The sequence below is a fragment of the Jaculus jaculus genome, chromosome 10 (assembly GCF_020740685.1).
Source record: "Jaculus jaculus isolate mJacJac1 chromosome 10, mJacJac1.mat.Y.cur, whole genome shotgun sequence".
Taxonomy (NCBI): domain Eukaryota; kingdom Metazoa; phylum Chordata; class Mammalia; order Rodentia; family Dipodidae; genus Jaculus; species Jaculus jaculus.
Window position 1 is genome coordinate 93773522 of NC_059111.1, and position 26036 is coordinate 93799557.

The 26036-nt window shown below is 46.5% G+C and overlaps 1 protein-coding gene across 1 annotated transcript in view; it reads right to left on the minus strand.

Annotated features, from left to right (window-relative positions):
* Plxna4 (plexin A4) overlaps nucleotides 1-26036 on the minus strand; it is a 533417-nt gene that overhangs the window by 470867 nt on the left and 36514 nt on the right. The gene's annotated exons all lie outside the window — the stretch shown is intronic.

The window sequence follows — 26036 nt, forward strand, 5'->3', positions numbered from 1 at the left end:
CAGATGCACAAGGGGGCACACACGTCTGGAGTTCATTTGCAATGACTGGAGGCCCGAGTGTGCCCATTCTCTCTCTCTCTCCCTTTCTCTCTCTGCCTCTTTCTCTCTCTGCCTCTTTCTCTCTCTGTCTGTCACTCTCAAATAAATAAATAAAATAAAAATAAACAAAAAAGTAAATATTTTTGCCTTGCATATCAACACCCTAGGCGATTAGAGTGAATATGTTTTTCTCTGGGTACACTAATAAAGTCAGACCCTGGCCCATAATAACCCCACCAGCACCATTGACTGCTTTCTGCTGTACTTGGTGTTGCCTTGTCTGATACATTATACATGTTACTTTCCCATTCTCGATGCATCTTATATCTACTCACCTAACCACTCTGCAGTTATTCCCTAGTATCTGCAATTGGTTCCTGGATTTCCCCTTGGATACCAAAACCTCCAGCACAGCAGTTACACATAACCTACACACATTCCCCCGTATCCTTGGCTTCGTCTCTTGGTTGCTGATAATAACCTAATGCAATGTGCATGCTACGTCAGTGATTCTTACACTACATTATTTAGAGGATCATGACAGAGAAAAGTCTATTCCTGTTCAGTACAGATATAACTTTTCAGCATGTTCATTCTGCTGAATCTGTGTGTGCACAAGCTGCAGACTTGCCTATTTGTTTTCTAGTCTTAGTAGGCTATGTCTTTCTTATCTACTTTATGATATATTTTTTTCAGATGCAGAAATTAAATCACTGTGAAAAGTATAACATGATGTATAAATTATAAGACTTGGAGTATAAAGCTTGCGTGGGAAATCATCTCAACTTATAACTCATCAGATTCATAGAGGAAAAAGAATTTTTTTAAGAAACACAGATAACATATTCTCACCCATCCACCCGCCCCCACCGCCACCCAGCAACTCGAGTTTAAACAGTCTATGGTAGACAACTGTGTTTTTAAAAAGCTCCTCGAGTGAATCCTCCACCAGAAAGGATGAGAACAACTGATAGCAAAGTACTCTCCTAGAATGGACAGATGAGGAAGCAAACCCCGGGTGTCAAGAGGCTGTTCAAACCCAAGCATCCTCCAGCCACAGACACAGAGAACTGGGGACTCCATCATCTGAGTCACAGACTGGTATCTTCCATCATGCTTTGAAGCCAACTGTAGGACATTCTGAGCCCTTTTGGTAACAGTCAAAAGGAGGAAGGGCAGGGAGAGGCATTAACCACAGGCTCTAATGAAACCTTAGAGGAGATGCTATTCTCATAGGTACACACCTTCCAAAGCTCATTAAATTGTATTATTTTAAAATGCAGCTTATGGTATAGCAACTCTATGTCAATAAAACTGTCCCTTAAAAATAGATCTAAATTATCTTCCTGCGAAAGTAAGTGAAAATATTTGCACATCAAATATGTGCTAAAGGTCTACAAGTCAAAATATATAAGGAATTCTTATAAAGCCATCAGACAGACAGATAACTTACAATAATTAAAAAAAAAAAAGATGGGCAGGTTGCTTCACAAGTTACACATGAAGAAACACTGGGTATCACTGGCCATCAGGGAAATGAAAATCAAAACTGCAATGGGATACCACTTAACATCCAGGAGGATGACTGCAATTAGGACAGTGGAAATAACAAGTATTGATGGCCACGTCAGAAGTCATAATTCTGGAATATCATTGGTTGAGAAGGTACCGACAGCCACAATGAAAACTATTTGGCCATTCATCTAAGAGCCAAATATTGCTGGGCGTGGTGACATACGCCTTTAATCCCAGCACTCAGGAGGCAGAGATAGGAGGATCACTGTGAGTTCGAGGCCACCCTGACACTACCTAGTGAATTCCAGGTCAGCCTGGCTAGGGCGAGATCCTACCTCGAAACACCAAAAAAAAAGAAAAATTTAATTAATTAAAAAAATAAAGAGCCAAACATTGGATCACCCAATGATAAAGCACTCCTACTCTTAGGTGTAGACCAAAATCAATTTTATGTTGTTTATTTGGTTCTTTTTTAGTGAGGCAGGGGGAGAGGAGACAGAATTGTACGCCAGGGCCTCAACCACTGCAATCAAACACCAGACGCTTGCGCCACCTAGTGGGCATGTGCGACCTTGCGCTTGCCTCACCTTTGTGCGTCTGGCTTACGTGGGATATGGAGAGCCGAACATGGGTCCTTAGGCTCCGCAGGCAAGCACCTTAATCACTAAGCCATCTCTCCAGCCCCACAATCAATTTTAAGCAGAGACATAAGCAGACGTGTGTCCAACCATGTTCACTGAGGCCGGTGTTCAAGAGCCAAAAGGTGGAAAGCACTATGGGCATCCTTCAGTAGGTGAATGGATAAACTAAATGGGGTATGGGGGTGGAGCATTATTCAGCCTTAGACAGTAATGAAGTTGGAGCCAAGGAGACAGATGAGTTGGTAAAGTATGTGTCTTGCAAACATGGGGACCTGAATTCAATCCCTAGAACCCACATTAAGAAGTCAGGTATATAGTACACACTTGCCAACCCAGCACTGGGCAGATAGTCAGACTTTGCTGACCATCCAGTGCAATGTAATTGGTAAACTCCAGGCCCAATGTGAGATGCTGTTTCGTAAACAAAGGTGGATTGTACTTGAGGGGCATAACACATGAGGTTGGCCTACTAAAGTATGTGCACACATGTGTGCCCCTCCACCCACGAACATGCACATATCAGTGCACACATGAAAAAAGGGAATGAAGTTTTCATATGTGGAATAAGATGTTAAGTCTTAGAAAACATTATGCTAAATGAGATTAAGTTTAATATAAAAGAAGAGGGCTAGAGAAATGGCTTAGTGGTTAAGGCACTTGCCTGCAAAGCCTAAGGACGCAGGTTCGATTCCCCAGTATCCATGTAAAGTCAGATGCACAAGGTGGCACATGCATCTGGAGTTCATTTGCAGCTGCTAGAGGCCCTGACATGCTCATTTATTCTCTCTCTCTCTCTCTCTCTCTCAAATAATAAAAATTTTAAAACTCCTATTAAAATAAAAGAAGTTAGATAACTTATGACTTTCATTGTGACAAAACACCCGAGGAAAACAATTCAAAAGAGGAAGAAAGATTTATTTTTGCTCACAGTTTTCAAGGTATCAAAATCCAGCATAGGGTGAAGGGTGTGGAGGAGCAGACTAGCTCAGCAACTTACTTGACTCTGAGGTTGGTGGAGTCCTGCTAGGGAAGGGTGTGTCACTGGGGGAAGGATCTTACATCCAGCTCTACCAGGTGTACAGAGAACCAGTTTTGGAGCTCTGTCTCTTGGTGTTTGTTGATCTCCGCAGTTGTTTCTCTCTGCTACGGATCTATGGAGATACGCTGAAGTACGCTGCTCCTTCCACCATTGATGGTGTGTTCTCCTGGACTCTGTAAGCCTGAAATTAACCCTTTCCTCCCCACCAGCTGCTTCTGGGTTTGTCCAGCAACAAGAAAGTAACTACAACACCAGAAAACTTTCTAGAAACACAAATTCTCAAATGCAACTGCAGACCTACAGAAATCACCAGGTACCGGTGTGTGAGAATCACTTAGCCAGGGCAGAGCACAGCTAAGGGCCTGAACTCTCCAACGATAATTCCTCTCCAGTCTCCCAATGTATCCGACTTCCTGAAGAGACCATCCTGAGCAAGCGAGCTTGGGGAGGAGGGGGAGCTGGGAGGGAAGGGCAGGCCTGAAGCAGGGCTCCACCATTATACAAGCTCCCAGCTAACACTGCTGCCTGCAGCCAGAACCACACTTAGAGAACCACTGGAACACAATCCCCAATGAGGAGGGTCCCTTTGGGGGAAGGGAGGCAGGGTGTGGTGGTTTGATTCAGGTGTCTCCCATAAACTTAGGTGTTGAATGCTAGGTTCCCAGCTGATGGGGATTTGGGAATTAACGCCTCCCGGAGGGAGTGTATTGTTGGGAGCGTGCTTATGGGTGTTATAGCCAGTTACCCCTTGCCAGTGTTTGGCACACTCTCCTGTTGCTATTGTCCACCTTATGTTGGCCAGGGGGTGATGTCCACCCTCTGCTCATGCCATCATTTTTCCCTGCCATCATGGAGCTTCCCCTCAAGCCTGCTCACCAAAATAAATCCCATTTTTCCAAGAAGCTGCTCTTGGTTGGGTGATTTCTACCAGCAATGTGAACTGGACTGCAACACAGGGATGAGGGTAAGGAGGATACCAACATGTGCTGTTTACATACTGAGTATGTCCATAACTAATAAAAAAAAAAAAAACCCTCTCATTTCACCCTAATATTATAGACACAAAAACTCAAAGTCAGACACCACACAGACTTTGAACAACAAAGGAAGCCATTGGTGGTGCTGAGAATCCCAAACCCAGGGCCCTTTTCACTACTAAACCCTCATCTGGCAGCCCGAGTGGTTCCCCAGACCAGCATCCCCATGCCCCTCAAACCAGTAAGATAAAGTTGGCATTAGAATGATCTAGCAAGTCACTGGCACTCTTGCCAAAGAGATCAGGTAAGGAGGCAGGAGAGGTTAGGACAGCAATGAGTATACAGTCTCGCCCATGTGGCAGGAGGAGAAATATAAAAGCAGCGTTGGGAAGAACTGGAATGAGCCACTTTGTCTTCATTTCTGTGAAATCAGTTGCCTCTTACCAATGAAGGAACTTCTCTTTCTGGCATTGGCCAAAATAACGTATCTTCCTGGCATCCTTGGGCATTACTGCAAGTGCCTGGCACACATTCTGTGAGCCTGCCCTTCACGGTCTATGCCCTTTCAGGTTCTCCTCTTTCCACAACAATGTCTGCTCTGGTCATGACATGCTCCCATCTAAGAGTCTCAGATGGCGTCCACATGCACAGAGTCGGGGACAGAGGACCTTCATCAAACACAACAATTCTCTGTTGCTCTTACATGTCTGGCACCTTCCAGCTTTTGTAGCTTCGAGTTTCTCCTCTGGCCTGGGCTTCCCTTCTCCTTCCCTATCTCTATACTCAGTGGTTTGGTCTTGGATCAATTAATCTCTCTTGGCCTCAGTTTCTGGATCCCTCCTAACTTCTAAGCCAAAAGAATCTCTTTCCTCGCTTACTTTCCAAAGGGAGATAGGATCTGGGCATATGCATTTGTCTGCATCGCTTTGCGTCCCACTCTGCATTTGCATAAATGTTGCTATCTTGTTTGGGCCCACTTCCCTTTGCTAAAGAAATCCTTTCAAGGTGAAGATGTGCTTCTAATTTTAGTTCGATTTAGTCTAATACCTAGTACACAGCACCCGCGTAAGTCATTCAGTCAGTGCTATCAGACTTTAAGTTGGCCCCAGAGAGCCCTTACGGTGCCCGGAGCCCCCGAGGAAGGGAGCCAAATGCTGGGCAGGACACAGATTCAGGAATTAGATGGCTATAATACTTTGGCATGAAAAGATTTAACTTGTCTCCAGACACTCCCTCTTCAAAGGGTTCCCCTGAATCCACAGAGGCTGTCCTCAGCCTAGCTTTCCATCCCAAAGCATCCTCCAGCAATTCAAAGATTCCCTTCCACATCAGGGCTCCCTTGTGCTTACTTAAAAAAAAAAAAAACACTTTGGCTCCACAAAATAAGTTTTGCTCTTAGTTGACGCTCTGGGCCTCCGTTCTCCTTACACTCTGCCTGCTCTATGAAGCTGCCCATCACAGGGAGTTGGGCTCACTGAAGGCCGCAGGCTTCTCAGCACATAGGCTGCAGGTCCAGAATGTTCTGAAGCTGCTGTTTTCCACCCACCTCAAGCACCTGGCCCTGTACTCTGCTGGCCTGGACAACATCATGACACATCAACCCTCACCTTGAAGGAGGCCACAGCGTCCCTTATCTTGGGACCCAAGACCTCTGATTGGATTTGCTTGTGTCACAACAGCCCTGCCTAGTCTGCTTGCTCTGAAGAACATGAGGATTTCTGGGTGAATGTTGCATGCATGTATGCATGTTCACATGTGTGGGCGCACACATCCACGTGGATGTGTGGTACATGTATGTGTGTTCACACATGTGGGCACACATAGCTCACACTCACATGCATGTCGCATACATGTGTGGGCACACATCACCCACACGTGTGTTGCATGCATGTGTGTTCACACATATGGGCACACATCATCCACGTGTGTGGGGGGACAGAGGCTGACATTGGGGTTTTCTTCCATTGCTCTCCATGTTACTGACCAGGGCCGAGTCTCACTTAAAAACCCAGGGCTCCAGTTTGCTTCTTCTAGCTTCCTTATTCCAGGGACTCCCTGCATCCATCTCCCAAGTACTGTGATTACAGGTGGGTGGGCCATGATCCTCCGCTTTGCATTTATGTGGGTGCCCGGGGGGTCTGAACTTGGCTCCCGTCAAGTGCTGCAACCACTGAGCCATCTCCCCAGCCCCAATATAAGGGTGTTCTAAAGCACCCGGTAACAGAGACAATGAGATCGAGATGTGTCCTGCAGGTACCCTGAAAGCCGGGAGCATAATGGTGAGGAGCTAACCCATGTCCTCCGTTCCTGAGTTGGTGGACATCAGTAGTCTGGGCTAATTGAGGAGATGGTTTATCGAAATATTTCACCTCAACAATCCAGTGGTTAGAAAAACAAGCAAATGGCTGTAAGAGATGCCTCCAAAGGCAATGTGAGTAGGAAAATTAAATAACATGAACGCTAGTCATCAATAAGAAAATGAAGAGGTCGTCCTTGACTCCTAATCCAAGCTCTTCATCGGCTATGCCCCGAACCTCAGGATCCACAGAGCAGAGCAGAAATCACACCCCGCCACAATTATTCACAAGACTGTTTCGATATCCACAGGTCCATTCAGCATGACTGAGGAGCTTGACCGTAAGTGACGACTTACTTAGAGATACTGCCTTGCAGAGAGGTACCTCAAAGACAGCCCCTTTCAGGGCTGGGGAGATGGCTTAGTAGTTAAGGCGCCTGCCTGCACAGCCAAAGGATCCAGGTTCGATTGTCAGGACCCATGTAAGCCAGAAGCACAAGGTGGCACATGCAGTGGCTAAAGGTCTTGGCATGCCCATTCTCACTCTACCTGCATCTTTCTCTCTATATATATCAAATAAAATAGTAAAATAAAAGATGCCTTCTCACCACCTTTTGTCCCAGCTCATGGGGAAGCAGAGGACTGGGGTTAGTGGGCTGCAAGGGGAGACTGGTAAAGACGGTCTTTGGTGAAGGCTACCTGTGGCTGGAACCATTGAACAGATACATTTCTCCTCACACCATCCTCCTTAGATCAACTGTGGAGTTTACACCCCCAGGGGAAAAGGAGAGAGGGGGTTCCCTGGTGTTCAATCAAATTCATCCATCTCACTTAACCTGAAAGACAGCTACCCCAAAACCCCTATTTGGACAATGCTCCCAGAAAGCCCATATCGAGAAGGATTAGAACGTAGGTCCTTCTGTCTTCAGAATCCTGCTTGATTTGTTGTTGGAGGTCTCGCTAGATCCCACAGGTGGGAACAATCTGTGAGTCAAAATCAAGGCACCTTCCACTGCCCAACAGGAGCAAACTGCTGAGACGCAGCCATGTACGAAGCTCAGGGCTGTGCCCTTGACCCTTCCCATACCTGCTCGGCATCACCTCAAGCCCTGGGGCGGGCCTTCTGGATACCCATTGTCAGAGGAAGGAACTCGGGTTTGCAGAGAGCAGCCAGTTTGAGTGAGCGGACCACCCTCAAGCCCAGTGTCTCTTCTGCTTCCCACAGCAGTCAGGGGAGAAGACCTTGGAGAAACACTTCACATCTATCCTTGACCTTGGACAAGTTATGCTGCACTTTGGACTCCTCGGGTATCAACCAGAGGTATTCTAGCATGTACTGCTCAGGACCTTTGCAGGGATGAAATGAGTTAGTACACAAATAAGTTAAGTGCAAATTATTCAGACTGCTGCGCGCATAGTAGGTGCAGTACGGTGTTCATTATCACTACTGCCATTGAGACTGCGATATAACGCTCTTTTACAAGCTGGGTCTTTCTTCTGGTTGTTTCCTAGGAAGGACTAATCCTTGTCATTCTACCCAATCTTAAGGCAGACCTAGGGAGAAACCGAGGACAGGAGGGAACACTAAACTACCCTTCCTGCCCTTACCACCAGCTCTGCATGCCGCCCAGCTCATCAGGCCTCAACACCCGGACCCAGGATGTGTATGGAGTGCCCGTGAGAAGCGGCTTTGGTTCAAGGCTCCCTCCAGCCCCTGCCCAGCCCCCGCCTGCCACAGCTACGCCTTTCCCTCTGCGTCAACCTGCCAGATATAGGCTGCTCTACCGGGGCCCCAGACACCTGGAGACTAATTAGGCTGGTCCTTGGACAAATGGGCTCAGAGGCCCCATGCAAGAGGCTGCAGCTGAGCGAGGCCGGCTGTGGGCCCAGAGCCAGTGACAGGAGTTGGCTCTTCCAGCGGCTCCTGCCTCAGCAGGGACTGCCAAGCCACAGCCTGAATGAGAAGAGGCTTCCACAAAGTGTTGGTACGTTTTTGTCAAGCCCAAGGCCCCAGCTCGCAGAGGTCAGGGCAGAAAGGGATGGTCACAGAAAAAAAAAAAAAAAAAAGTTTTTCAAGAGAATATAGCCGTCCCATTGCAGGTGTCAGACTCTGCTCCAACATAAGACAGAACCACGATTGTCCTCACTCTCTGGATACAGGCTGATTAAAGCCATAAGAAGGGGCTGGAGAGATGGTTTAGTGCTTAAGGCATTTGCCTGCAAAACCAAAGGACCCGGGTTCGATTCTCCAGGACCCACATAAGCCAGATACACAAGGGGCATATGCATCTGGAGCTCATTTGCAGTGGCTACAGGCCCTGGTGTGCTCATTCTCTCTCTCGCTCACTCACTCTCTCTCGCACTTTCTGTCTTTCTTCTCTCTTTCTCTCTGCTTGCAAATAAATAAAATTAAAACCATAACAAGTCAACTGGCATGGTGACACATGCCTTTATTTATTTACTTATTGAGAGAAAGAGGCAGAGAGAGAGAGAATGGCATGACTTTAATCCTAGCACTCAGGAGGCTGGGGTTAAGAGGGTCACTGTGAGTTCGAGGCCAACCTGAGACTATATGGTGAATTCTAGGTCCGCATGGGCTAGACTGAGACTCTGCCTCAAAAAAACAAAACAACAACAAAATACCATAACAAGCAATTCTAGAGGTCTAGGAAGTCCAGAAGGGGCGGGTTTTAACTGAACTTAGGGTGGGCTGCCAGCGGGAGGAGAGAACAAGCTTGCTTTCTAGATCCTTCCACAGGACCGACCCAAGGGGAGGTCCAAAGACTCTGATCCTCCAAGACCTGAGCAGCTCTAGGCATGCTCATGGGGAGGCCAGGTATCCATTTCAGAAATACGTTCTGTTCTCTCCTGGGGCAGAGGTTGGATCTCTCAACTTCTACCACGGGCACTCAGCATGTCTGGCATCTCTTAAGCACTCAACATATGAGAGCTTTCTAGGAATTTCTGGCCCAGCGATGAGATGGAGCGGTTCTGGGGAAGGGACCCTAATCCTCTGAATCCAGTCATCTCCCTGAAGAAGTGTTTCCTTTTCAGTGTCTTTATTAGCATTTATTAATTATATATAATGAGTTTCACTATGACATTTTCATAATGGGTACATGATGTATTTTAATTATATTCACCCTCTTAGCTCCTCTCTTGTCCTCCTTCCTCTGATCCCCTCTTCTGAAGAAGCATTTGTGATACTTCTTATGCAGCAGTACCCCAACTACTGTTTCAAAAAAGTGAAAACGTTTAAGGGCATTCTCCCAGATTCCCTGCTTTGGCCGCATGTGCAGACGCAGGATGCCAATGTCTTAGGACTGAGTAACATGCCCACTGGACAGATCAGAGGTCAGAAGTCAGCTCCTCAAACACCCTGCTTCAGACCCTTCACACCAAGGCCGGAAGCAGGCAGTGAGGCAAAGAACAGTGGAGGCCAAAAGCCCTCTGGGAGTAAGGTGACAGAGAAACCACCAGTGAGCCTGGAAGCCGAAAACTAACACTGAATTAAGAAGACTTTATCTGGCTGAAACCCTCCTTCAAGCAAGGAGCTCTGTGGTCAATTTCATGGGGAAGTGCACTGGCAGTGAGGGCCACCACGCCCCACCTGCTTGGCCTAGATAACCCCCCCCCCCTGACCCCCAGATAGGGATCATTTATCAAACCAGCAGAGGAGAAAATCCTTCATGCAGAGTGGAGTCCCTGAGGCGTGCAGGGCATGGTCTCTGCCCAACTTGCCTGCTTTCAGTGCTGCCAGGGAAAGGCAGCAAACCACCACCCCCTTCTGCAGCGATCCCAGGGCTGCCATCCACATGAAAATGAGGCTCAAGGGGCCAGCCTTGGAAGAACCAAGCTGCCAAGGAAGCCCTTGGTTACCTGAGCAAGTGGACGCTGCCTTTCCTCCCCGGGTCTACACAGAAAAGGTCCAGAGGTCACCCACACTGGGGCCTCATGAGGTCCTAGAGCAGCTCAGGGTCACAGGCTTAGGCACAGCCAGCCTGAAGCCAGGCTGTCACCGGGTACTTATGGTTTAGGAGCACCTGCTGCCAGCGAGATGAATCGAACTACGGGTGTCCTTTGAGGACGGGAAAGAAGGTTTCCCGATTTAGACAAGCAAGTGGTTAAAGTTATCAGTTAGTTGCCCAAGGTAGAGCGGGCCTAATTGTCACCTGCTCCATACGTGAATCTCGGCAAATTTCTAAATCCCTCAAACTTAACTTTCTTGATCTCGCCAGTAGATGTCGAAAATAGGACCCATCCCCCACAACTGTTACAAATACCCAGCATCAGTCCTGGTACATAGTGAGCAGTTAGGGATTCAAGCGATGGGTATCGCATTCCTACCAGAAGCATCTCTAAGCGGGGCCAACAGCTGATGCAGCATACACCTGGCTGCTGTTGGCAGCCACGGTACCACTTGTTTTGCTTGCTTCGGGCCTTCCTCACCTGGATTCTAGTTGCCACCCTCCTGAGTGGCCACTAGGAGATGCCAGTCTCCACGTTGGTCCAAACATGGAGGAATGACAATCTTTTTCCTTGCTATGTGTTTTATAAATTTTTTTGTATATGTTTATTTATTTAAGTGAGAGCGACAGACAGAGACAGAGAGAGAAAGAGGCAGATAGAAAGAGAGAGAATGGGTGCGCCAGAGAGCCTCCAGCCACTGCAGACGAACTTCAGACGCATGCGCCCTCTTGTGCATCTGGCTAACGTGGGTCCTGAGGAATCGAGCCTCGGACCAGCGTCCTCAGGCTTCACAGGCAAGTGCTTAACTGCTAAGCCATCTCTCCAGCACCGCCCCCCTTTTTAAAAAAAACATTTACATTACTTGAGAGAGAGAATGGGAGTGCCAGGGCCTTCAGCCACTGCAAACGAACTCCAGACCCATGCGCCACCTTGTGCATCTGGCTTACGTGGGTCCTGGGGAATCAAACCTGGGTCCTCTGGCTTTGCAGGCAAGTGCCTTAACTGCTAAGCCATCTCTCGAGCCCTCCTTGCTATGTCTTGATCCAGGCTGATAATGTTTGTTTGCTTTTTGTTTGTTGGTAGATTAGTTTTACATATATTTGTATAGAAAGAATCTACTAAAAAATAAAAGTCTGCTAGCCTCAAAAACCACCAACATAACAGAAATAGTGAAAGTTCCTGCTTATACATCTCTGGTCCTGAAATGTCACACGTCTTCTGTGACCTCCCAAGCTTCTAACCCTTGTGGGGTTCGCTGTACTCTCCCCCACCAGCCTGTGCAGCACTCCCACTACAAGGCATTCCTTCCTGGGGTGAAGAACCCACGAACTGTAGTTCAAGCACCTCCCTGCCACCGTGAATGTACCCTGCCCACAGCCACCCCAAACTTCACAAATCCCTTCATATGTGTGACACGTGTGTCGTGCACAGCCCAGAGACTGGGGAAGATTCTCCACCTGCCAACATTCTTCATACAGCACAAATCGACGGGAGTCAGGCAATGAATGGAAAGATCCAGATCCAGCCAGGGGTTTTCTACCTTGGGTCAGTCCCCAGAGCAGCTTCACGGGTGGGGAGGGGGGGTGGGCTTACCAGAGATATAGCTCTTCGGGTCCACTCAGTCATGATGAGTCAGGAATTCCAGAGGCGGCTTGAGCAACCTACGATTCTCTCAAGCCCGCCACAAGTCTCTGAAACATGCTCAAGTTTAAGAAGCACTGGCCAACCGGGCGTGGTGGCGCACGCCTTTAATCCCAGCACCTGGGAGGCAAAGGTAGGAGGATCCGCCATGAGTTCGAGGCCACCCTGAGACTACATAGTGAATTTCAGGTCAGCCTGGGCTAGAGTGAGACTACTTCAAAAAATAAATAAATAAAATAAAATAAAAATAAAAATAAAATAAAAGAAGCACTGGCCAAAGCCGTAGTCCAACTTGCTGCATCTCCTTGAGTCACACACGTCAGTCTTTTCTTCTCAGGGTGGAACTAGCAACAGTTTTGTCATCTGAGAAATGGGTCTAATGGTGGCCAGCTACTTCATTGGTTACACAGACTGGATGAGACCCTGCACGTGACGAGCCGGGAAAACTCTAAGCGCTTGTAAATCTGCTCCAGGTTTTTTTTTTTTTAATTTATTTATTTGAGAGCGACAGACACAGAGAGAAAGACAGATAGAGGGAGAGAGAGAGAATGGGCGCGCCAGGGCTTCCAGCCTCTGCCAACGAACTCCAGATGCGTGCGCCCCCTTGTGCATCTGGCTAACGTGGGACCTGGGGAACCGAGCCTCGAACCGGGGTCCTTAGGCTTCACAGGCAAGCGCTTAACCGCTAAGCCATCTCTCCAGCCCCTTTTTTTTTTTAAAAAAACAAATCTAAGCAATGGCTCTGTGGCAGGCAAGTCTAGAGCATGCCTCGGCAACCAGGGACGCCCCTTGGCAAGGAACGCACCTCTTTCCTAACAATGCACCTAGCAACCTGTTGACAAGCCGGTGCCCCCAACCTGCATCGAACTGTATGTACAACCCACTTCAAACAATGAAATAAGCCTCTTCTCCCCTGGCAACCTTCTAGTTAACTCCTCTCGTGGGGCCAGTTTCTATTCAAAAGTGTTCCAAGATACAGCCGACCTCCAGAGACCGGGTGCCAGTCTGGGCCTGGGCTGGTTTGGGGCTGCGTGTGCACATTAAAGCGACCCGTGTCCTCTAGGTGAACTTTTACGGGGAATTATGCCCGTGCATAATTGGACACACATATGATTAAAATCATGTGCGTAGCGGAAGGGCTATACAAGAGCGAAGGAAAGCTTATATAACCCAAACCCGTCAATCAAAACAGAGACCTGACTTAACAACCAGCTCCTCCCTCCTCTAAACCCCATAAAAAGAAGAGTACCCCGCTGCCTGCTGCTCCCAAGCGGCACCACATCCCCCCCTTTCTTGTACTTTAATTTTGCTCTTAATAAAATTTCTTACTAGGCCACCCTGAGACTGCATAGTGAATTCCAGGTCAGCCTGGGCTAGAGCGAGACCCTACCTTGAAAAGGAAAACAAAACAAAAAGAATAAAACCGTTTCTTGCTGCTTCATTCTTTGTGGGTGTCATCTAATGCTTTGAATAAGATGCCGAGAACATAGAAACGCCCAGACAACCCCCGATCACAATTTGTTGCAGTCCGGTTCACATTACTGGTAGAAATCACCCAACCAAGAGCAGCTTGTGGGGGGAAAAGAATTTATTTTGGCTTACAGACTCTAGGGGAAGCTCCATGATGGCAGGGGGAAACGACGGCATGAGCAGAGAGTAGACATCACTCCCTGGCCAACGTAAGGTGAAGAATAGCAACAGGAGAGTGTGCCAAACACTGGCATAGGGAAACTGGCTATAATACCCATAAGCCCGCCCCCAGCGATACACTCCCTCCGGGAGGCGTTAATTACCAAATCTCCATCAGCTGGGAACCTAGCATTCAGAACACCTAAGTTTATGGGGGACACCTGAATCAAACCACCACACAGTTCTATACCAAAGTCCTCAGTGAAGGTTCAGAGAGATTTTTGAAGTCAATTAAATTGTTCGAAGTCACCGGACTATCAAAGATATCGTAACAGCCCACCTCCCTAGGAAGGGTAATGGGCTCAGTCATGTTGCCCTCACTTTTTTTTTTTAATTTTTTATTTATTTATTTGAGAGCAACAGACACAGAGAGAAAGACAGGTAGAGGGAGAGAGAGAGAATGGGCGCGCCAGGGCTTCCTGCCTCTGCAAACGAACTCCAGACGCGTGTGCCCCCTTGTGCATCTGGCTAACATGGGACCTGGGGAACCGAGCCTCGAACCAGGGTCCTTAGGCTTCACAGGCAAGCGCTTAACCGCTAAGCCATCTCTCCAGCCCTGCCCTCACTTTTTTAATCCATGTGTATATGTGCATGCAAGGGCATGTGTGTGTGAGATTGAGTGTACATATGTGGTCATGTGTGTCGATGCCAGAGAACAATCATGGGGGTTATTCCTTCAGGCACTGTCCATCTTTTATATTTTTCAGACAGACCCTCACATTGGCCTGAAACTTGCCAGTTAGACTAGACTCTCTGGCCAGTGAGCTCCCTGGAAATGCCTATCTGTGTCTCCCTGGTGCTAGGATTATAAGCACATGCCACCACATACTTATATGTGGGTTCTGAGGACGGACCTCAGGTCCTCATGTTTGCAAAATGTGGTGGTTCCATTCAGGTGTCCCCCATAAACTCAGGTGTTCTGAATGCTAGGTTTCCAGCTGATGGAGATTTGGGAATTAACACCACCTGGAGGCCGTGTATTATTGGGGGCGGGTTTAATGGGTGTTATAGCCAGTGTCCCTTTGCCAGTGTTGAGCACACTCTCCTGTCGCTGTTGTCCACCTATGTTGGCCGAGGTGATGTCCACCCTCTGCTCAGGTCATTGTTTCCCCTGTCATCATGAAACTTCCCCTTGAATCTGTAAGCCAAAATAAACCTTTTTTCCCACAAGCTGATCTTGGTCGGGTGACTTCTGCCAGCAATGTGAACCTGACTGCAACACAAAGCAAGCATCTTATCCCATTTTGAGACAGGATCTCTGTAGCCCAAGTTCGCCTCGAGATCACAGCAGTCCCCCTACTTCAGCCTTTCAAGAGCTGGAGCTCCATCTCGAGCCACCGCACGCAGCTTGAAGAAGTTCTTAGTGGTAAATCTCCTCTCCACGGACATCTAGAAATGCCTAGAGGCTTCTGGGGTGTTCCTGGCTTTTAGGGTGCAGAGGGATAGGACTGCTTCTTTTGATATGTCCGACATGGTTCTCGATGATAAAGAACCACCACATCCAAAATACTACCAGAACCTTCATTCAGAAACGCTGACTACCCAGAGTCTCCAAGCTCTGTAAAGTGGAACCCCATACCATAGGATCCCTGAGAGCTAGTCACACAAATCACAATGATGGCAGGGGGGTGTCTAACAGTCTTATGGGACATGTCTCCTGCTGGAGCGCCCAGAAACCCTACTCTGAGGATTATCTAATTTGAATAGAGAGCATTCAACTTGACCTCTCATTCATTCATCTGCTGCCAAACCAAGACCAGATGTCCACTTCACCAGACACACCCAGACACTGCCCAACGTTGTAGTGCTAGGGATTCCCCAAACTCTCCAAAAGCTCACACAAGAAGAGGGGTGGCGTGGACTAGTGTTTTAAACTTCGTGTCAACTATTATTTATCACTCAGAGAGGGCGAAAGGGAGGCAAGAAAAAGGCCCAAGATCTGTGCAGCTCCTATGTTTAAAAAAAAATCCTGTTGGTCATTAATGGAAGTAGATTTACTCAGTAGAATCAATAAAGATTTATTTCAAAGGGTGCCCAGCGAAACAGTGCCCAGACAGACAGCCGGGGTGAGATGTTGCCCCAGCCCACAGAAGCATGAAGTCACTGGTTTGCCCCAAGCCAGACAGTCTATGGCTCTAATGAAGTTGGCCATTTCTCTTAACACCTCTGTTCCCAAGCACGGCCCCTTCCTCCAGAGACTTGTATCTGGTGCTTTCACCATTCCATCGCCCCCTCCCCACCACCACCAGCACACATACCCTCAGAGTAGCAAGTGAGTGTGCTAAAATGTTTCTTGTCCTGCAAACCATTAAGCTGTCAAGCTGAGGTGGTGAGCAAACCCAGAGAGAGCTAGTGCTGAAATGCTAATGGCAAACATCGCAATTATTCTTTCTGCTCCGGGCAATTCCTGCTTCAACTTTACTGGCCTTGGGTCATATTTTGTGATCGTTCGATGCTGACGGGAGAGACATAGCCTGGTGTAGTCAATGACTGGGGAGGTTTGGTTTTGATAGAGATGGAGGGAACTAGTAGGGAAGTTTTTTTATTATTATTATTATTGTTATTGTTTTCTTTTGACATCTACGCAGGTGTCATATACTGGCTTCTGGTTATAAAACTCCCTATCCAAAGGAAAAACAACCTCTCCATAAATACCTTGCCCACTGTCAGGGAAATGGCTTGGTTACACACTTGAGTATAATTTTGGGGGACATTTTAAATAGAGCATCAGTCTCTGCTTTCAATTTAACGTGTGAACCGGAGCTGCTAAGGTGGGCAGAGATGATAAGGTGTGGAGACAGGATTGCAGTTTCCACTGGTGCGTCTGCTCAGACTTTTAACAGACCCACGGGCACTTCAGGCATTGGAGGGGCACGCAACACACAAAACTCAAGGGGCTGGAGGGATGGCAGTTAAGGCTCTTGCCTGCAAAGCCGAAGGACCCAGGTTCAACTCCCCAGGACCCAAGTTAGCCAGATGTACAAGGGGGTGCATGTGTCTGGAGTTCATTTGCAGTGGCTGGAGGCCCTGACACACCCATTCTCCCTCTCTGTCTCTCTCTCTCTCTTTCTCCCTCTCTCCCTCTCTTTCTCAAATAAATAAATATAAATAATTAATAAAAAAGACTTAATAAATGAACAAGTGCCTACTATGCATGAACCAAGACAGATGCTAGGCACTGAGATCAGAAAGTTATGTCTTAAATCTCATTTATTTATTTAGGAAAAGAGAGGGGGAGAATGGGCACACCAGGGCCTCTAGCCTCTGCAAATGAACACCAGCTGCATGCACCACTTTGTGCATCCAGCTTTATGTGGGTACTGGGGAACCAAACCTGAGTCATTAGGCTCTGCAGGCAAGTGAGTCAACTTCCAAACCATCTCTTCGGGCCCCAGAAAGTCATAGCTTAAACTTTTTCCATTTGTGACTCCCTTTCGCTGGAGAACTTGTTACATGATCCCAGATATATAACATCGGAATGCAAATTAAATATTTATTGATGATAAATCATAAAACAAATCTTTAGTATATAAAAATTCTTCCATTTATTAGAGATGAAAGCAAATTTTCATACTAATGAAATGGATGTGCTTGTCTGTCTAACATGATACAATCCAAAGATATTCTAATTTGATACTCCCATGCTGAGGAATGGAGAGAGGAAAAATATTAAAAGCCTTTGTTCTTCCTAATTAAGCCTCCGTGTTTCTACAGGAGTGGGAAAGTGTATGTGACTAACGCAAACACTGCGACTCATAACAAACACAGTCTCAAATCTGAACCGAGGTGCTCCAGACAGCATTCACTGGCATTCCATGGTGTGACAGCATACAGTGCAAAATGTGTCTGTTGTGTGTTTAGAACCGAGACTACAGGGAAGTTGTGGGCTGCAACATGGGTAAGAGCCGCCGGAAACATCTCAGATTTGTTTCCCATTCAGTTCTGAATTGTTTTCGTTTTGTATTCAGAAATCTGCTTTGCAGCCCTCGCATTGCGTTAACCCACCCTTTAAGAAGCTCCATCCTAGCTAAGATGAGCTTTGCATGCCAATGACAACAATTTAAGGAAATGTGTTCTAAGTGGCGCGAGATAGGTCACAGCCGGGCTCCTGGCCTCCATGTTGTTCTTGTGCAAAGATCTATGCTGTGTTGTGAGAAGTAAACAAGATAATATGTGGCTTTGCTTGAAAATGGTAGCAACGGCCAGGAAAGCAAGATCAATGCTGTTGACTTTAAGTTATCATTGATCATTGCAAGTATAAATATAGTTAGAGGAGCTGAGAGATGGCTTAGCAGTTAAAGCGCTTGTCTATGAAGCCTAAGGACCCAAGTTCCATTCCCCAGGACCCACATAAGCCAGATGCACAAGGTGGCGAATGTGTCTGAAGTTCATTTGCAGTGGCTGGAGGCCTGCAGCACCCATTCTCTCTCTCTCTCTCCCTTCCTCTCTCTACCTGCCTCTCTCTGTCTCATAAATAAATAAATAAAATAGTTAAAACTAAATATAGTTAGAAATCAAAACAGAATGACCAGAAACGTCTTGGAAAGTGAGGAGTGACATTTGGACAGGGTAAGATGAATAGGTAGGTGCAGAGGCAAGGAAGCCAGGAATGACTAAGGATTTCTCAAAGTGTAATGCACCATCCATTTTGCTGCCTGCATTATGAAATGTCCAGATGTTGATTTTATTTTTAACATATCTTTCTTGGAGCCTGCAGGCATCCTTGAATGTGCGCAGTAATAGTCGTTCTCTGTAAAACTCCAACTAAATAGGTAAGACTTCAGTGATCCTCCCAGTCTTTGATGTGCTTTTCTGTACTGACTACCCCTTCATCGTGGATGATTTCTTTTGCCTTGCCTTCCACTTCACTTATTATCTCTTCAGCTGTTGCTAAATGCATTTTACACCCACCCATCAAATTCTTACTTAAGTTGCTGATTTTTTTTTTTCAGTTCTCAATTATTTTTTGTTTTTGTTTCAAATTTACTGCATCGCTGGGAAGATTGCTCAGTAGTTGAAGGCAAACATTTTCAAATAGATTGTTCCCATTATTTGTTGCCTAAAAATTTACTCATGTTTTATTTCTGCTTGGAAATAGTAAGCCAGGTGTGGTGGTACATGCCTTTAATCCCAGCACTTGGAAGGCAGAACTAGGAGAATTGTTGCGAGTTCAAGGCCAGCCTGGGACTAAGGAGTGAGTCCCAGATTAGCCTAGGGTAGAGTAGAATCCTACAGAGAAAAAAAAAAAAAAAAAGAAGGAAGGAAAGAGAGGCAGAAAGGAAGGGAGGGAGGGAGGGAAGGAAGGAGGGAGAGAGGGAGGGAGGGAAAGCATGGTTATTTTACAATCTGTACCTCATGACTTCAGTACCTAGAAAGTCAACACATCTCATCTTTTCTGGTTATTTTTGACTTATTTCCTTGTGTTCCAGCTTATCTCTGATGGTAAGCTGAAAATTGTAATCAAAGAGTTATTTGTAGCAATAATTTGAAGATGAGAATAAAGTACCCTCAGATAGTATTGGGTTTCTTCTGCCAGGTTACAGACTTTTTTTTTTAATTTTTTTTTTGTTCATTATTTATTTATTTATTTGAGAGCGACAGACATGGAGAGAAAGACAGATAGAGGGAGAGAGAGAGAATGGGCACGCCAGGGCTTCCAGCCTCTGCAAACGAACTCCAGACGCGTGCGCCCCCTTGTGCATCTGGCTAACGTGGGACCTGGGGAACCGAGCCTCGAACCGGGGTCCTTAGGCTTCACAGGCAAGCGCTTAACCGCTAAGCCATCTCTCCAGCCCGGTTACAGACTTTTAATACAGCATAAAACTAATCTTATTCCTCTTAGCAAATCAAACGACTCCAAGGCTGAATTCAGGACCTGTGAGGGCTGGTTTACTTGCAGTCCACGCTTAGCACAGCCTAAAATTTAAGGGGTTTTTCCCTACTATTTACATTTTTTTCAGCATTTCCAGTACTGACAACATAAATTGTTAAATGATCTTAGAGAATAAGGATTTCTTTTACATTTTTTTTTTTTTGCTAAATTTGACTCCATGCAAATTCATAAGCACAATACTGACATTGGTGTGAAATTTCCTTAAGAAATGAAGAAATATTCTTTCTATATATCTGTATTTGGGGAAGATAAAATTACTTGAGGTCTTGAGACTTTGGGAAGCTACATATATCATTGGTGAGCCACTGCTGTTTTGAGCTGATCTTACTGAAAGACCTAGGGTGCCTGTCGTGGCAACTTAGATTACCATAATTATAATTATAAAATGGAGAGTACAAAATTCCCAACTGTAGTGACATAAATTTACACATTTTGCTTTAGGAGTTATTTCCTCATAAACGTGGTTTCCTGCCTACAACTGTTATCCACTTAACTGCCATTTGTACACCTGAGTGTTTACGCTTGCAAACAAATATGTTCTCATCGTCTATTTTCTTGTGAAAAGTGCCTGAAAAGAGTACTGTGATTTTAAAAATATATATATATATTTCTCAAATAAGCCCCCTTTAAAATATAAACAAATATGCTTAAAATTTTTTTTTCTAGAATTACATTTTCAGGAGTTTGATCTTCAGATTTATTCCAGATATCAGAGATGCTCAACAGCATTTGAGAAAATGTCATTCAGGATTGGGTCTTCCAAAATACACCCAGATCCCCAGATCATGGAGGAGACTTAATTAGTAGGCTTTTGTAAGAGGAGAGATACACACAGCGGCATGGCTGCAGCTAGAAGTTACAAGGCAAGGGCTCCCGTGGGAGTGAGGTGCACCTGCCAGGAGTTAGAGTAAGGGAAGAAGACCAGACAAAGGATATTAGGGAGTTGAAATATAGCAATATATGATTTTCAAAGTGAGTGGGGTCAGTTGAAGGAGTAGAATCTTGACTGACACTGAGGTTTTGAACACCAGGCAGCTCACGGGCAAGTGGAAGGAGTCTATGCCAAACAAACACCATCCCCTTATTTTATTTTAGCTTTTTAAAGACTTACTTTTATTCATTTATTAGAGACAGAGAGAGAAAGAGGGAAAAAGAGAAAATGGGGGTGACAGGGCCTCTAGCCACTATGTGCATTTGGCTTACGTGGGACCTGGAGAATCGAACCTGGGTCCTTAAGCTTCACAGGCATGCACCTTAACTGCTAAGCCATCTCCCCAGCCCACCATGCTCTTTTTAATCATGACACTGTTTCAAGAAAATCTCTCCATCTGACGTGAGTGACAGTGGCCACCCTCCATCCTGGAAAATTCCCATAAAGATAGCTTCATGTGGGCTGGAGAGATGGCTTAGCGGTTAAGCGCTTGCCTGTGAAGCCTAAGGACCCCGGTTCGAGGCTCGGTTCCCCAGGTCCCACGTTAGCCAGATGCACAAGGGGGCGCACGCGTCTGGAGTTCGTTTGCAGAGGCTGGAAGCCCTGGCGCGCCCATGCTCTCTCTTTCCCTCTACCTGTCTTTCTCTCTCTGTCTGTCGCTCTCAAATAAATAAATAAAAAGTTAAAAAAATATATTTAAAAAAAGATAGCTTCATGTGAGAATACATCTATCTACCCATGATGCCACTGTGAACAAGCTTGTGGAACAATCTCTTGGAGAAAGAGAAAAAGAGAAAGTAATACCTTTCTTTGTGATAGTAGATATGCTACAAGTGAGTTGATCAGTTGCACAATTCTTTTGGGGGAGGGAGCATAAAAACACTCCCAGGGTCCCATGATATTATCCAGGGATCATGGTCCACAGAATCATAGCAAGGAAGTGTCACAGAAGTGAGGGGCACACAGAAATTGACTCAACCATGCAGAGCATGAGAGGGACACATGAGCGACATGGCAGGTGATCTTTGGGGACAGGCTTGTCGTTATTGCTTCTATTGAGTGATAAAAAAAAAAAAGTGTCCTCTGGGGTTAACTTCCCGGGTTTCTAGGCAGAGACTAAATCCATGAAAATGTAAACCATGAAGCTGTGACGATGCCCTTTTCGGTCTCGATGTCTGCGGTGTGCTACAGAAACTTTCCCCCCCGTTCTCCTTTTCATTTCTAGGAATGAGTGTCAAAAGGCAGCTACCTATGAGAAAATAACTCCTTTCACTACGGGGCTTTGGAGGATGAAATAAAATAAAAGTAAAATGTTTCTGGGGGAAGGGCTATGTAATTTCATAAATAAATTAGAGAGCTTGACATTGTTCTGAGCCAAAGCTGCACCACAGACAGGGGGAAGCAATCCAGCCACATCCGGCAAAGCTCGCCGCAAGACTTGTTTGCTTTTGCCTTTAAATATATACATATATATACACACACACACATATTGCTGGAGAGATGGCTTAGCAGTTAAGCGCTTGCCTGTGAAGCCAAAGGATCCCAGTTTGAGGCTCGATTCCCCAGGACCCACATAAGCCAGATGCACAAGGTGGCACATGCATCTGGAGTTCGCTTGCAGTGGCTGGAGACCCTGATGATTCTCTCTCTCTCTCTCTCTCTCTCTCTCTCTCTCTGTCTCTCTCTCTCTCTGCCTCTCTCTCGAAATTTCTCTCTCTTAAATATATATATATATTTGAGGGAGAGAGAAAGAGAGAGAACGGGCATGCCAGGGCCTCCAGCCACTGCAAATGAACTCCAGACACATGCACCCCCTGTGCATGTGCATCTGGCTTATGTGGGTCCTGGGGAATCGAACCTGAACCGGGATCCTTTGGCTTTTCAAGCAAATGCTTTAACCTCTAAGCCATCTCTCCAGCCCCATTTTTTTGTTGTTTTATTAATTGTCTGCACCAAATCAATAGAATCCACACAGAGCTACTTTCTGCCCTTGTCCATCTCAGGCCTTCTTTCCCTCTCACATCCAAGAGGATGGTGACCCATCTCCCAATACCATGTGGGCTCATGGTGCATGGGCCAGAAAGTTCCTACTAATTCTCCCCAAAGGACCTTATCCCCTGGTCTCACGTCATATGTATGCAGGCAATCATTAGACTTGAGGTCATTGAAGGAAGGACCCCACCTCCTATTCCCTGGTAACATTAGAAAGGGAAAAACCACAATTGCACATCCATAAGATTTAAAACATCATATGACAGGGGCAAGCAAAGTCCTCTGCCCCTGGATAGAGAATGCCACCCACCTGTTGCAGTCAGCTCCATGTTACTGGACAAACACTTGACTGAAAACAGCTTATAGGAGGAAAGGGTTTATTTCAGGCTTACAAATTCCAGGGGAAACACCATCAATGGTGGGAGAAGCTGACTAACCCCCTTAGATCCAAGCAGAGAGACACCGCCAAACAGCCAGAGCTCCAAACTTCTCTTTCCATACCTTAGGGGGCTGGGCTTCAGATCCCCCTCCAGTGACACAAACAGGTCCCTTGCCCAGTACGGCTCTGCCCACTGAGACTCAAGAGTCAAGCCTGCGTCTGTGGGGCCACACGTTTAAACCAGTCAATGTCCCTTAAGCGTCAGCCCAGGGCAGAAGAATGCCTTAGCCATTAAGTGAGCTTCCTGCACAGGCATGAGGGCTGGAAAGGGCCTGAGACTACCTGAGTCCGAACCCCCAGCACCTGCCTGGACAGCTAGGCGTGGCCAGGCACACCTGTAACTCCAGTCCCCTAGGAAGCGGAGACCAGAGAAATACAACCTCTGGAATCTGTCACAAGGAAAGAGACTCAATCACAAAGAATAGGTGGAAGAATGACAGAAGGGGCCTCCGGCGGCCCCAGGCCAGGCCACAGGGTGTCACAGGTGAGCACCCAGGGCACTACATCAGCACAGACACATGCATACGCCACACATGCCCAGCCACACATGCCACTCACATGCAACAAAAACAAAAGACAAAGGAATTGACCCGACGGAACCTGTCACTCACTCACCTGGTCAAAAGACCACCCCCAACTACAGACATGCTAAGGAAGTAGGAGGATAGTTATCCCTATAAGAAAGATAATATCCTTAGGGCTGGAGAGATGGCTTAGCGGTTAAGCGCTTGCCTGTGAAGCCTAAGGACCCCGGTTCAAGGCTCGATTCCCCAGGACCCACGTAAGCCAGATGCACACAGTATTGCATGCATCTGGAGGTTGTTTGCAGTGGTGGGAGGCTCTGATGTGCCCATTCTCTCTCTCTCTCTCTCTCTCTCTCTCCCTCTTTCTTTGTCAAATAAATAAATAAAAATTTGATAAACACACAAACAAAAGAGAAGGAAAGAAAGAGTTGGGAAGACCCTGGGCCAATCCATGGCTGTGCCCTTGGGTGGCAAATCAAGAAGCCGTGACCATTCCCAGCACTAGGGAATCAGTGGTGAACTGGCAAACGTGGCTCTACCTCCAGGACACCGATAGTCTATTCCTGGAAGGATTTTTTGAAGTTCAAGCCTCACTTTGTTGGGATAAAATTTTCAGTCCTCCAACTGCATGGACAGTTTCGTATTCACTGGGTTGTATTAAGGCTTGTAAACAACCTGTTACTGTTCCAGGTTTTCATCCTGCAGAAACCTTTGTCTCACAGCCATGAACAACTGGACCCAAGATGAGGAGTAAGGCAATGGGAATTTCCTGAGAAAAAGGTAGAAAAGCCCCAAAGTATCAGGACAGGCATGCGTTGGATTTCAGTTGGTATCTAAGCTGGAGGGAAAAAAAAAAAAAAAAACAGAGAAAAAGTTATGCTTTTTGAGTGAGCACTCAAGAGACATGGGCAAGCACGGCGGAGGTTGGGGGGATCTGTATCTGTAAGCGGGGAAGAGCCACTGCAGGTTAAAGGATATTATCTTTCTTTTTTTTTTTTTTTTTCCTATATTTGAGAGAGACAGACAGACAGGCAGAAAGAGGCCACTGCAAACAAACTTCAGACATGTGTGCCCCCTTGTGCATCTGGCTAACGAGGGTCCTGGGGAATCAAACCTGGATCCTTTGGCTTTGCAGGCAAATGCCTTAACCACTAAGCCGTCCCTCCAGCCCCATGTTTTGCTTTTTTGAGGTAGAGTCTCACTCTAGCCCAGGCTGACCTGGAATTCACTCTGTAGTCTTAGGCTGGCCTCGAACTCACGGTGATCCTTCTACCTCTGCCTCCTGAGTGCTGAGATTAAATGCATGTGCCACCACACCTGACTACCAGATCTTTCATTACACCATTCCAAGAAGGATCCTCTCTTACTGTTCCTATGTGGTGGTGCACGCCTTTAACCCCAGCACTCGGGAGGCAGAGGTAAAAGGATCACCGTGAGTTCGAGGCCAGCCTAAGACTACAGAGTGAATTCCAGGTCAGCCTGGGCTAGAGTGAGACTCTACCTCAAAAAAAAAAAAAAAAAAAAATCAAACAACCCTTATTCCATTGGAAGAAAAATCAGCACCTGGATTTCTATAATTCTGAGAAAGGAAGGGCTCTGTGAATTTCTTTCTTTTGCTGTTCTTTGTTTGTTTGTTTGTTTGTTTTGCTTTGGGTTTTTTTATTCGTTTTGTTTTGGTTTTTTGCAGGGAGAGAAGAAAGGTGAGGATAAGGAGACACTAGAATTGAGGTGTGAAGAAGTGTAATAAGGTAGACGCGGCTAAGAAAAGTTGGAGTGTTGCTAAGGTAGGGAACAGTTTAGCTGATTGGCCAATCCGGACCCAGGAAGGATGGCCAGATAGATTTCTGAAGATTGGTAGGATTATTCTGCACTGGGACGGAGTACTGAGGCAAGAGAAGGGTGCCATCAGCAGCCAGCCAAACTCTCAAAATGATTAATGCCAAGTGGCCAATCACCTTTAATAGCTGTAGCCACCCAACAGGGGGCTTGCTTTCACCAGCACCAGCTGCGTAGGTGCTTGAGAAGGCCGCGCCTAACTGAACCAGACATAGTCCAGTTTCCTTCTGTGACTTCAGGGTCACTACCCAAGGACATGGGGAGCTTTCCGCTCCCTAGGAAGAACGGCACCTCATCTATAGCCAAAGCTAACATTCAATGGAGAAAACAATGGGGCTGTGAGGAAACAGGGCCATGAAAAAAGGCAACACCCAAGACATAATTCTACAGCTCCCATGGCATGGGCCATTCTGTTAGCTCCTCCAGTTTCTGAGAGCTAGTAATCTCTCTCTCTCTCTCTCTCTCTCTCTCTCTCTCTCTCTCATTCTCTCTCTCCTGTCCATCTACCTATGCCAAATGGAATTCATGATTTGCTTCAGAAGCCCAATGTCTATGTTTTCTCCAGCCCTCCGTTCACGTCTGACCCACTCTGGGATGTGCCCCCGGATTCTTCAC